The 13,306-nt window shown below is 42.8% G+C and overlaps 1 long non-coding RNA gene across 3 annotated transcripts in view; it reads left to right on the top strand.

Moving 5' to 3' along the window:
• Positions 1–257: 257 nt before the first annotated feature.
• Positions 258–13,306, top strand: part of LOC118164097 — a 73,014-nt gene continuing 59,965 nt past the window's right edge. For all 3 annotated transcript variants that reach the window (XR_004749335.1, XR_004749334.1, XR_004749336.1), the window contains exons 1-2: positions 258–1,023; positions 1,744–1,975. This is a non-coding gene — a long non-coding RNA (uncharacterized LOC118164097). The remainder of the gene's footprint in view (positions 1,024–1,743; positions 1,976–13,306) is intronic.

The raw sequence follows: 13,306 nt of genomic DNA on the forward strand, positions 1-13,306 counted from the left end.
GGTGCACAGAAACCATAAACATGATTTTAAAGTTAAATATTAACACCAGGGTAGCTTTAAAGAGGTTACAACTCTATAGCGAGTTACTGTTTGAAAATGTAGTAATGCGGATACACACCATTTTGTAGTGACTTGGGCTGAAAGTTTCCCTCCTGTCTGAACATCTTCCTGTGGTGCTGGGTGTGAAACTGATAGGTGAGACAGCAAAACACCCACAGGAGCCAAATTTAGGCCTGTGGTGGTGAGGAGGGCTTGTTAGCTCTGCGTGATTTTTATTTAACCAGAATACCCAAACTCCAAGGCTGTTGAGCCACGTCAGGTGTACCAGGGTTGTTGCTTTTAGGATGCAGTTGTTGAGGGATTTGAGACCAGTGGTTAACAAAGTAAAAAGAAGTTTGGTTCTGAGAGTGAAGTACCAGAGAATAGAAAGGCATAGTTGGGCCATTTTACAATGCTCAGAGTAAAAGTGCATTAGATTGACTGAAAGTGGGCAAGTGCTTCTCCAAAAGGAGAATTCTCACAAAAATCCTTTCTTGCCTTAAACTTTGTGACCTGTTTGGTAAGCATCGTGACCAGATAAAACATAGTGCATGAAAAAAAGACAGGAGAGGAAATAGAGAAAATCAAGGAAAGTATTCTTTCAAATTAAACTCACAGCCCCAGAAATGAGTCCTAGATGCTGGAAAGGTAGAAATAATGTGTTTTGAAACTGTCTCTGGAGCAAACAGTTTCTCTCAGTAGAACAAAGCAGATGTGAAGTGGCAGAACCACAAATAATATCACAGCCTGTTTGCTCCCTTTATTGCTGTCATGGATGAAGCCACTGAGCTGCTCTGGCTGCACCTGTCTCCTCAGGTTGTTTGCACATGTATTGTCAAGATTGCGTAAGCCACAGACATGCTTTGACCCAAAGACTTGAGAGCACATGGTTTTCCAACCCCTGTCACCTGGAAGCACTGATAGGCCCTGACCAGCTTCACCTGGACCATCCCAGTCTCTGTCCATGGGCCTAGTAAGCTCCGGGTGAGCTTAGGTTGGGGTCTTCAGTGCTTGCAGGAATGATTTTGTGGGTGCCCTAGTTGGTTAGGGTGCTGGAGGGGTTGTTCCTCTCACCTGGCTTGTGGAGTCCTGCTTTTGCTGTTCCTTGGCAGTGGCTTGACTTGAAGGCTAGCTAGCTTTTAGCTCTTTGTAGGGAGGTTTGATAAACTACCCATTTGTTTTTTAAGCATAGATACAGGTATAGGTGAACAAATAACTTTTCATGGAATAGGTGTTTAGGAAACGTGAAGCTCAGAACTGAGTTACTTTTAGTAGTTAAAAAATAGTTAGAGAAACCTGAAAGGTTGTCCCTGGGCCAGAATATTCTTATAAATGCTCTTCCTGGCTATGTAAGCTTGTATTGTCTTACCTTCGTTTAAGATACAAAGCTAGGAAGATTGTCTTTGTGTTTCATGTTGCCTAAGCATAAGACGTGATGTAGAGGTCTAGGGAAATTTGTAATCAGCTGGGTCTGGTGCTGCTCAATGTGGAAAAAGTCATGTTTGATGTTTAAAAAAGTTAAGTTTCTATTTTCTGGGTAAAGTTTCAGGCCCTTATTAAATAGAAAAAAAAAAGTGATAATAGATCTAAACAATGGTAGCTGCTAAGCCAGAAGCATCAACATATGCTGACTTTTTTTTTTTTTTTTTTTCCTCATATTGGTCTGTCTTGACCTCTTCTAAGTGTCCCCTTTTTATTTTTCAGTTCCTTGTGAATGACTGACTTGAGGGAAGAGAACGTAGAGGTTGATGTCAGCCTTGTTCTGCTCTGCAGGGGGCTATGGATGGAGAACATTCTTCCTGGACTGCTCTAGGACTGCTAGAGAAAACTGTAACCAATCCACCCAAACCCTTTGAGAGGGAAATGCATTCCCTGTATGCCGGAGGAACTGGATGAAGAAGAGATTGGGAAAAAAACAGAAGACAATGGAGTTTGGGTAAGTTCTCTTTGAGTCTAGCATAAACTTTTCCAGGGTGTATGTGTCAGGAAACAAGTGGATTTCAGTCAACGTTGAACAATACCCCCATCATGAAAGGCAGCAATATTTCTTTTCTGAAGAGCTGCAAAGTTCAGGTATGTTTTGAAGTCAGAGTGCTCATTCTGTGTGAATTTTGTGTGTGGTTTTTCAGCTGTCTCACAGGAGGCTGAGGAAATTGGATTTGGAGAACTGCGATTTGTCCTTTCAGCCAGTGAGTGGGGAAAACTGTAATTGGGCAACAACTGCTCTCTGCCAGGGTTTGTGTAGAAAATGACAGGAAGCCTCCATTTGTACCCTTGTAATGAGTTTACATGCTAAAAGCCCATGCTAGTCAAAAATGGGGCTTACCGGAGATGGTACAGTGTGACTTCATGGCTTGAGTTAGTCAGCTAAGACTTGGCTTGATCTGCTCAGAGTTTGATTCCTTTTCCTGTAGGTCTACTAAATGCCTATAGCAGAGTTTCTTAGTCGACAAAGGTGTATTTTGAAAGCATGGGAACGTAATGTGACAAAAACAGAAAAATGAATGTTACAATTTTTAGAAATGTATTTCATCTAGTATACTTTTTACAGCTCCTCTTTACTTTTATTAGGTGAGTGTTTAAAATTATCAAGAAGCAGGTGTGTAAGATTTGTTCTATTATATTATTTCTTGTGATCATGTTCCCATTATCAAGCACAAGGTGTAGAATAACCATCTTCTCGTTTCTTGGTAGGCCTCTATGTATCTGTTATGATCCGACTTTATTTATGGGAAGAAAATTTGCTCAGTATTAAACTTCAATTACTGTTGGGGTCACTTCAGTTCATGGATGAATCTGTTACCCAAATTCCCATTCCTTTCCTGTCTGCCTTCCTTATGTTCTCTTCACATCCTCCATTTAAGTGCCTAAAGATACGAATGAATCAGATTGCAGAGATAAGTGAATTAGCACATTGCCTGATGCTTCCAAAGAAACTTTGGAAGTGTGGCTCAGTTGTTTTTCTGTGTGGTTCTTCCTGGGAATCTCCACGTAGGGATTTTATATGGTGGCACCATTTGTGTGTGGCTAATGCAGGATCTTTTTCCAGACAGTGAATGTTGGTAGTAACCTGTGATTAACTTCATTAGAGAAACCTTGGTGCAAAGGAAGGTAACAAATGGCAGAGCTTCTGATAGCTGTAAGAAGGTCAGTTTTTTACTATGATTTTGTAATTGCAGTGTTGCCTAGGCTATATTAGCTGTTCTGCTGATGTTGGTATGTTAGCACAAACTGCACAGTGCTGTAAACAGGTGTGATCACAGCTAATGCTGCAGCTTCTGTTATTGGTAGGTATATGAACAGCTAGTGAGTGAACACATTGCAGGACAGCAATATGTAAATACCAGAAGAGTGGCTTACAGCTGAAGGGGGGGAAGCATCTCTCTCCCATTGACATGCTCACCGCGTGCTTTGGTCAAGCACAGACTGATCTGCAGTGCTGCCACAGATCTAACACTTCCTTCTTCCCCTTAAAAGGGCTTTCCCACCAGGGTGTGTCAGGCTGAGTCAAAAGTGGATCCGGAGGGGGCTTGGGTGGAGGAGATGACCAGTGCATTGCAAGTCTGGGTTTTCCCTAGTTCTTCTTAGACATTTACTGACTTCACTGTCTCATGACTTGAGAAAAGCTGCCCTGAGTTTGGAGGGCAGTGGATGAGCCCTGAGGGTAGCCTTTGAGGTGAAAGTTGCATGAAGAGTCTTGTAAAGTATTACAGATGGCCCTGCAGGTATCTGGCAACTTAGATTTTACTGAAGCCTTGAAGGTAAGGAGCTGTTATCAGTGTTGCTGGGATTCTTGGCTCAGATTCTAGGTGAACGCTCTGGTAAAGCTGAGGAGAGAATACTGGTCCTGTCACCAGTCCCATGGCTTGATCATTGCATCCCTGTTCTTCATGTAACAGCATCAAAACCAAAGTGGAAGTATTAAAGAGATGTGCCCCCTCCTCCTCTGGAGAATTTGTGTTATAATATAATGTGATTTCCGAAGTCAGCCTTTGAGACTTACTAGGCAGGCAGCTGGCTTTTGTTGTGCTGAATAAAAACATTTTTTTAATTGGTCTAGGGAAAGAAGTAACAAATGTATCTGTTATTTTCCCAGCACCTCCTTACTGAGAAAAGGCAGTGTAAACCCTGGAAAGGGTATTAGGCAGCAATTACAGAGTTGTTGAGGAGAAGCTGGTCTTTACCACGGTGGATCTGTGGGCCTCTGTGTTTAAGGTCTGCTGTAATAAATGGCCAAGGTGAGAGGTGGTAATGCTTTATCTGTCCGTGTGCCTTGACTGTACTCCCAGTTGATTAAATCGGTAGCCACGGTCTAAATACCTGAAATGCTGGAAAAATTCAGCTCCAAATCTAAGTCCTATAAGCACTACTTGGGTTAAAGGGAAAAATAATGAAATGCTTATCTTTCTGTTTAGGAAAGTTTATGCTTCTGTTGCAGATCTGGGTGGGGGCCTGGTGATGTGGCTGGGTTTCCCAAGGTGCAGAGCAGACAGCAGTGATCCATAATGAATCGAGCTTGCACGGAGTGTACCTGCCCTCCGGGTACAGGTGTTTCTGGAGGATTTTGAAAGTTGACCCCCTCTCTCTGGCTGTCTCATGCTTGAAAAGCAGATTGTGATGAAACACTGACATGTCTAGCACAAAGCCTGAGTCATTTAACAGTGTTGCCAGAACCCCCTTGACTACAAGGAATAGCGCGGGGTGAGTGGGAGCAGTGTTGTCACACGCAACAGGCTAAGGACAATAAATAGCCATAACAATGTATATTTCCCTTAGGCAGCTGATTTAATGACTCAGACCTCCGTCAGACTGCTTTTAGCTGAAGCAGTGAAGCTCTGCAATGCTTTACTTGCAAGCTGAACTCTTTTTTTTCTACGACTGAGGATGAACTAATCTGTTAAACCTACCATTCAGCCTTTTGCCTTGCTTTAGTCCAGTGATTGCAACACAGAGCAAAAAGCACTGGTTTGGACTGTCCTGCCTTCACCCCTTTTTCACCTGCCCCTAGATGATTAGTGGCCTGGTTTTTAAATATGTTAGGTGTTGTCAGACTGCCAGAAAGTCATGGTGTTACCTTTGTTGTGCTCCTGTGAAGCCAGGGCTACGAAGAGGTGGTGCCAAGTAAATGGAGGCTGATTTTCAAACTTCTGCCTTTAAATATGTATATGTATGGTTGATTAAAAGACTTGTCTCCTCCACTCTTAGAGTCTGAAGACCTGCTGTGGAGATGGGAAAGCTAGGAGTTGCAAGGTATTATGCCTGGTTGTGGGCTATAAAATATCCCACATCAGATTTTAAGATGTTCATGATTGTTCTGTGGCACCTTTGAGAAAGGAAGTAGCAGTTATTTTCTGGCAGGTAGGAAATATGAGGGCTCGAGTGGCTACAGGCCTGTGCTAAGTTGCACACCATTTAGAGGATGGAGCTAGGGCTAAAATCCTGATGTCAAGTCTGGAGCTTTGTCTGTAAGGCCATGCTCTCTAGCATATCACACTTCTTGTGTTTAAAACTAATATTTGAAGTTCTTTTGTTTGTAACGGCCTTTCAGCAATATGACTGTTTCTTTGCAGTGGTAAGTGGTTGTATCCCACAGAGCTGTGAGGGGGGGTGGTTACGTGTATTGATTTGGTGTCTGTTGCTTACCAAACAACGAAATGAGTCCGCTTTCCATTGGCAAATTTTGGTAATAATATTCCATAGTGTTGCAAATTATTCTGAGATCTTGTGTGAGCAAAACTATATGGTATAATATTTGTGGTGTGCTGGACTGTGTCTAGTGCTAATGTACTCTATCGTGTCTGATGGGGGGTTTCTTGCAGTTCTGCTCTTCACTGTAGGAGCAGGTGAAGAAGAAGTCCCAAAGGCAAACACAAGATACGTTACTATTCCTACCAAAGTTAGAATGTAAAGGAATGGGTTCAAAATAATTTGTTTGACTGCATAGTCTTACTATAACTGTTTTCTTTAGAATACTATTTCTCCATTGGAGAGACATTCTGAGATATTATCAGAAGCTGGATTGGGGCTATTTGGATGAAAACTTTTAAGATAAATAGACTTACCTTTGTTTGACCCTTTATTTTAAGATTGTTTTTATTAATACTACTCTAAGTCATCCTTCATCCTTTCTAGACACTTTAAATATTACAGCAGTACTTACAAGATCTGAATGAAATTGAACTTTATATGTCTATGCAGCCTGACTAAAGACAGTCTTTTGCCGCAAGGAAACTGGAGCTGCAGCAGGGGGATGTAGTTGTTGTCCTTGTGGTGTTTGCACAGAAAGAAAAATGACTGGAGGTTGTGGAGTGGCTCAGTTGTAAATCAGGGTTTTGAGCAAGGTTGTCCAGGTGTCCCAGAGCAGAGCTGAGGAAGGTCCCACAGAGCCCCCAGCTCTGGGTCAGGTTGGTGTGAGCCAAGCACTGCTGTCTTCTTGGGCAGCAGAGGCTTTGCAGAGGGCTGGTGGTGGTGGTGGGGTCTGCACCAGCTTCCAAGGAACTGGGAACTTTGGGAGCCCCTTCTGCTTGTTTCCTGGCCAGGGCACTGGAGAGAGCAACATTGCAATGACCCCCCCCGAGGGGGGCATGTAGCTGTGCACTGCTGGCTGGGTGAGGCACACAGACCAACTGCGCTGGAAGATCTCAGGCCAAGAGCTCCTCCCTACACCATACAACTTTGCTTGGAACAGGATTTTATTTGTGAAAGTAGGGACTTCAGGGAGAAACTGTGCAACTTTCCTCACTGTGTAACTGCTGATGAAGGCATTGTGAATACTGTGTTGCTAGGCTTGGTTCTCCCATCTAAATGTGTAACTATCCGTTAATACTTGACCCAGCTCTTTAAAAATAGAAGGTTTGAACAAGATTTCCCTTTCTCTATTCTGGCGGCTAAATCAGTGTCTGGATTTGAAAATTTGAAAAGACAGTTCAAGTGCATTCCAAACCAAAGAGCAAATCATGTATTGCTCAGTTAAAAACTAATTAAAAAAACTCATCTGGGGCATGGCTCTCTAAAAACTGGCAAAGTTTTCCAACCTTGAAGTACTGCTTCAAAGATGATTCCTTTTTAAAGAAATATATAAAGATGACTAAAAATGGTTGTCATAATAGCGGGGTTACTTGCATCTCTTCTGCTTTCTGGCTCTAACCCAAAGTAGAGCTTCTTGCCTGTGCTTGCACTTGGGGGTTGGACCAGTTATTATTTTTATTCCATGTGACAGAAGAAACTTGAGAATCCAACACTCACTTGATCTCTCGAAGTTTCCAAACTGTGAGTTAAGAACTGCATTCTTACAACTCGGCCCTTGCTTGGTTTCACCTTGCAGTTCGAGCTGAGTACGAACAGAAGAGGAACTCCGTAAGGGCAACCATTATGCGTTATGCACACATACACAACATGTATGCACACAGTCTCATTTAATCGTTCATTCCAGCCCGGGTTCAGCTTTTCTTATTACCTGTAACTGAATCACATCCTGTCTCACCCATGCAGCTCGTTCTTAGTACCTGAAGAAGTACAAATATTGTACGATATGATAAACAAATACTAAGGGAGGTCCAAATGTCCCAGCTGAGTTGCTGCAAATAATCAACCTTGCTGGCCTCAGCAGCCCGGCTAATCCAGGCATCAAACAGCCCTGACTCCAGTTATGCTGCTGGTAGCTGGGGGGTTGGTCGGAGTGATACATTCATACTCCTGAGGGGTTTTTAAAATTTATTCATTCCTCTGGTTGTTGATGACAGCTGCAATATGTCATTGCCCTGCAGGAAAGCAGTTCTGTGGTGGCTTCCCCATCGCGTGGTCCATAGAGCTTGACTCAATTGGTTGAACTATTTTTCCCTTCTTTCATGGGGAAGCCCAGGGAGGTTTTTTCCATTGACAGGAACTCAGTTGTAAATTAACTTTTCTTCTAAATACAAGTCTTACCATGTTGTGGTACATGGCTTGGATCATTCTTGTGGTGTGTGTATTTGAAATATAGGCGGGGCTCCTTGAAAGAGGGATCGAAGCTATCTGCAATAGAATCATTAAGGTTGGAAAAGACCTTCAAGATCATCTGGAATAGCATTCTGTGCTCTGCCTCATAGTGAGAAGATGTGACTGAGCCAGGTGAATACTGCTTGAGGTGCAGTGTCGTATGTGTGCCTTGCCTATGGAGCTGAGGTTTGTAGGAAGGAAGGAGAACAAAGGAAAATCAAACTCCAGCTGTGGTTACCATCAGAGGTTTGTATGAGAATTGAAATAACTTGTTGCTGGAACAGCTAGGTTTCTGTGTCTTCATAGCCATATGTACATGCATGCAGTCTGATAAAACAGTATTAAAATTTTATATATTACACAAACCAGAAACTACTTCTTAAGCACTTGATTTGGTGGAAGGGGAACAGATAACTTTCTGTCTAAAGAATTTCAATGAAATTTTCTTGGCAAGTTTGCTGACCAGCCCTGAAGATACTTATGCCTGCCTTCCCTATGGAGGATGGGATAACTGAGGATGTGTAGGTACCAGTTTTCTATTCTAATCCAATCTTTTAGGAGTTAGAGTCAGCGTGAACTTTAATAAACATCAAAATAGATGCACGTGAATTGTCGCGACACTGCCATTGATTGTATGCATTTATTTTTTTCTAAGAAAAAATGTTTCCAAAGCAACTTAACAGTGAAAACAACAAAAAAGGTAAAAGAAGCCTGAAAAACTCATGCTCTTCTGTCATACGAGAAACTTTTGAAGCAGCCAAAAGTGCCGCCTGCCTTGCTGGGCTGCGACCAGCAGGTGCCACTGCAGCCTTATTAACAGGGGACACGGGACTCGGGAATGTGACTGCAGCATGGGAAGTGCTGGTGACGGCAGCATAGGAAGGGGATGTCTGGTGGCCTGCTTAGTCATGTTAGCTGATCACATGTGCCGTGCCACCTGCTGCTAAAGGAGAATGGGACAGACACGGGGTGAAACAGCCTTAAGTACACATCTACATGATTAATTTTTAGGACGGATGACATGCTTCCTGTTTAGGATTCTGTGGAAAGTTTGCTTTTCCTGTCTGGGTTTCTTGCTTGCACTTGCCTTATGGTAGAAGTGAGATCCGTGATGGTATGTCTGCTTTCCCCTGCCAGAGGAGTGCGAAGGATGATATTTCTTTCCACTTAACTAGAGCTTTGGGCTCAGCAAGTGCTGAAGGTTTCTGTTTGGCATCACATTCAGGGTTTGGTTAACACTAGCTATTGCTTGTTTGTGAAATAATGTGAGCCATCTTGTGGAGGAAATGAGCACCATGTTAGGGGAAAAGAAAGCTTATATATATATAACCTCCACTTGGCTGTGTGGAGTCTTCTGATGCTTTTTGACCTCTTAAACCAAAAAGTAGAATTTGCTGCTCGTAGAAAACCTACCCTCAGAAGAGGCCTTAAATTGTTAGGAGAAAACTGCAGTGAGAGTATTTGGGATAAAAAAAAATAATAAAAAAAAAATCAGTGCAGCTGTATGATACAGATGGCAGGAGATCTTGTGGGCAGAAAAACATGGATGCAGGAAGGATGTGGTGCTGTCAGCTCTATGTCATTCGTGCCCTTGTGTGGAGTTTATTAAGGGTAAAAGGAGCTGGTGGTTGTGCCAGTCTCAACTTGGGCTGTTACAAGCTTGCAGATGCTGTTCCAGAATAATTCCATTGCTTTAGATGGAAAACGCCTCCTTCTTGTCACCCATCTAATCATCCATACCAGGAGGTGCATGCATGGTTTTTGTGGCTGCTCTTGGAGGAGCTCTGCTCCGAGTGCCTGTAACTGGTGTTCAGGAAGACCTCAAGGAGGACACCAGCAGTAGATTTGCTTTTCCTCGCCAGAGTTTCTGTTAACACAAGCTCTTTTTTTCCCAAGGGTAAGATAAGGGTATTTTGGATCAGTTTTCCAGGTACTTAAACAGATGCTTAACTTAAGGATATGAACGGTCGCACTGAAGGTGTTCCTTCGTGCTTTAGCCTGATATGAGCTCTTTGCTAGACTGTCAGGGATCAAGCTGTGAGTTACTTTTACTGTGGCTGATACTGGAAAGGTGGACTGTTTTTTTTTTTTTTGGCTAAAGGATACTGCAGCTCAAGCAGTGCAGATCCCTCCTGATGTGATAGAGATGAGCTAATCCAAATAAATGTATTCACTTGTGAAGTGATTGGGAAGACCCCCATCATCAAACCCCGAAGATCTTAAGTCATGAGCCGCATCCTTCCAAAAATTAACTTGTGCCCCAATGTGCTGGCTTTAATGAAAGTGGGCAGAACTATTTTTTTTGATACTTTTTTTATTTGACATTCTGAGCCCTTGTGATGCATTGAAGTCATATTGGCAGTCTTACTGTGCAACTGAAAGGGTGGGAGGTATACCTAGCTGAAGTGAAAGGGGAGATCCCTGAGCAATTGCATGAATAAAAGAAAAATAATCTCAAAAATTAGAAAATATCCGAAGAACTGGCTCAGAAGTTGTGGTAGTCTTTCAAGGATTTGATTAAACTGAATTGGAGTTAGGGTCTTCTTTCCTTTAAAAGAAAGCACATGAGTGCATGTAACAAAGGAAGAAAGAAAGCAGTTTAAATGAAGCTTTTTTTTCTCCTTATAGATGGATCTTGAAAAATCCTTTGTCTGTACGTGGGTTCTTCTAAACTGATTACACTAATGTGGTTGTTTCTGTAATTTAATTATCTCTGCTCTCAATGAGAGCAAGTTAATTAAAAGTTGGCTTTTGTTAGTTGAAATATATTAGTCTTTCCTACACAGAACTCCATGGCTTTTGTTTGCTCCTCTTGTAGGTTGTTTTTGTTCAGCGCAGCTGTGCTTTCTGTTGCATAACAACTTAATATAGTTGGCTTCATAGCTCTTCGTTTTTATAGGCCAGACTAAATTACCTCCGGGGATTTGCAAATGTAGGTCAGTAGTGTAAAAGCACAAGTCCCACTCCTCTATTAGTTTGCTCCTAAACGGCCGGTCGGCTCTGCTCTCAGCCCCTTCGGCAGGTTGTGTTGCAGGCTCTTTGATGAAGGGAGGCTAAATGTGTGTGCAGGGAAATTGCTGGGAAATTGCTGGGCTTTCCAACATGGTCTCAGTAGCTTGGGTTTGGAAGTCATATTTTGTTTGCAACCAGAAAGGTTTTTATTTTAGAAAGCTCTTGGGAGATGAGCTTAACCTTGGGCTACGGTAATGTCAGGACTGAACAGGGCTGGGCATAGTTTGTATTTAGATTGGCGACAGCCAATCCGTCCGAGCTGCATGACTCAAGAGCTGACACACTTCCTTCTGGGTATGAATGCCACAGCATGTTGGTAGGAGGTACCGTGCTGCTCCGTGACTCATTCAAACCAAAGCACCAAATTTTTCCCGGTCATTAAGGACCGCTTGGCTCCCTGAGCAAGAGCATGCCTTTGCCTGGCTTTTCTGACTAACCCCTGCCTCCAGTAAGCCCCTGCTCTGCACGGTCCCCTCCCTGGCAGTCCAGTTTTGTCATTTTGCTCTTTGCATTTCTGCTAAAGTGCTGTGGCTTTGTGATGTTGGTATAAAATAGCCGGTCCTTTTTATTACTGGGGAGATCTGTGCATTTCTACAGCTGGAAACTAGAAGGCTAAAACTCCAGATGATGTAAACTGGATAATCTCTTTTGATCCTCAGTGTACAGAGGCCAGGAATCTTGAGTTTTTCCCTTTTCCTAAGAAACTTTTCCTGGAGTGAAATCCACCTGCCTGAAACCTGCAGGATTTTTGTCCATTTCAGAAGCAAGTGGGAGCTTCCCCTTTCTCGCAGTGGGGCTTTGAGCTTTGCAGATTGCTGAGGACCACTTTGATCCTGTGGCAGCAGTACATACATAGGTCTCCTTGCATATCTGTTGTGCTGTGACCTCGTAGTGTCCCAGGGAATGGCAGACAGTATCCTGCCATGAGAAAAGAGCAAAACGTTTGTGTCATAGCCAGCAGGTGAGCTGCATACCAAGGCTGCCACGACTTGAGGATGCTTTTACAGCTTTGTGTTGGAATACTATTTACATTCATCTGCTTCATGGTTAGCTAGAGCTGGTGGTGGTCAGTTTGCTTTATGGAGCTGCTAGCCCTCCTGCCTGACCTCTGCAGACCAACGGGGCTTTCCTCATTTTAGGGCTGGCAGGTTCTGCCTGGATAAGGATGGAAGAAGAAAATGCAGAAATGAAAAACAGGCAGTCATGCTCCCGGGACTCTGGAGAGCTTTCTGGGTCTGTCTGCTGTAACTCAGTATAGGTGTGGATTCCTGGTGGCTCGTGGAGATGTGAACAAGAATTTCTTACTCATTGCACGTTGTACCCTGCCAGCTCTGTTGCAAGTTTGATCTGGAATTGCTTTAGGAATACCCAAGTATGAGAGAAATGTCTGCTCTTTACGCAGGAGTAGAGGCTCCATTTCTGGATCAATATTTCATAGTGTTTACAAGTATCTTACTTTGATAATATATATGTTTTTTAAGTTACTTTCCTGAGAGCTCTAACTCTGTGCTTATTGACACCTTAGCTTATTGAGTTGATGGCCTGTCTTGCTTGCAGGCAGGAATAAATGTAGGGAAACTTGGTCAGGTTTCCAGCCCAGAGATAAACGTCTACTTTAAAGCTATGTTTCCAACTTTAATTTCAAAAACAAAAACTTAGCTGCAAAGGACATACCTACATGGAAAAAAGTACACCATAGAGCGTTAGCTATCTTAATTGCCCTCTAATTTTTTTCTGGAAATTAAGGCAACTGTCTTTCCAGTGCTTGAAGTCTTCTAGCATATCGGAATGATTCTTAGCATTTTTTGAGATGTTATTCAGTAGCCATCCGGTATATAAATGTTTAATCAGAGGTTTTTAAAAGCTCAGTTATGTTTCTAGGATGAGAGGTTAGCAGTTAATAAATTCTTGACAGCAACAGGAGCCTTGTCTTAACCTACTTACTAATTCAATACCTGGAAAACTCCTCCAATGTCTCAGAATCAGTATTGCTTTTAAGTGGATACTTGCAATAATATTTGTAGCTCGCATACTGATACCATGCTGTGCTTGTTCTGACCTCCCTTTAAGGACCTGATCCAAAACCAATTTGGAAACGAGCAGAAAGTCTTCCATTGATGTTGTGCTTTAGAACAGATCCTAGAAGAAACTGCAGAGGAAGCGATAACATAGTGGTGGGTCATGTGTCTTGTGTCTGCAGTACTGGGGAGCTGATGTCATGTTTATTAGAAGCCAAGATCAGAGTTCACAGGCTCAGGAAATGTCTGCAGAGTTTAGG

Source organism: Oxyura jamaicensis, chromosome 3, assembly GCF_011077185.1.
Source record: "Oxyura jamaicensis isolate SHBP4307 breed ruddy duck chromosome 3, BPBGC_Ojam_1.0, whole genome shotgun sequence".
In the NCBI taxonomy this organism is placed as follows: Eukaryota; Metazoa; Chordata; class Aves; order Anseriformes; family Anatidae; genus Oxyura; species Oxyura jamaicensis.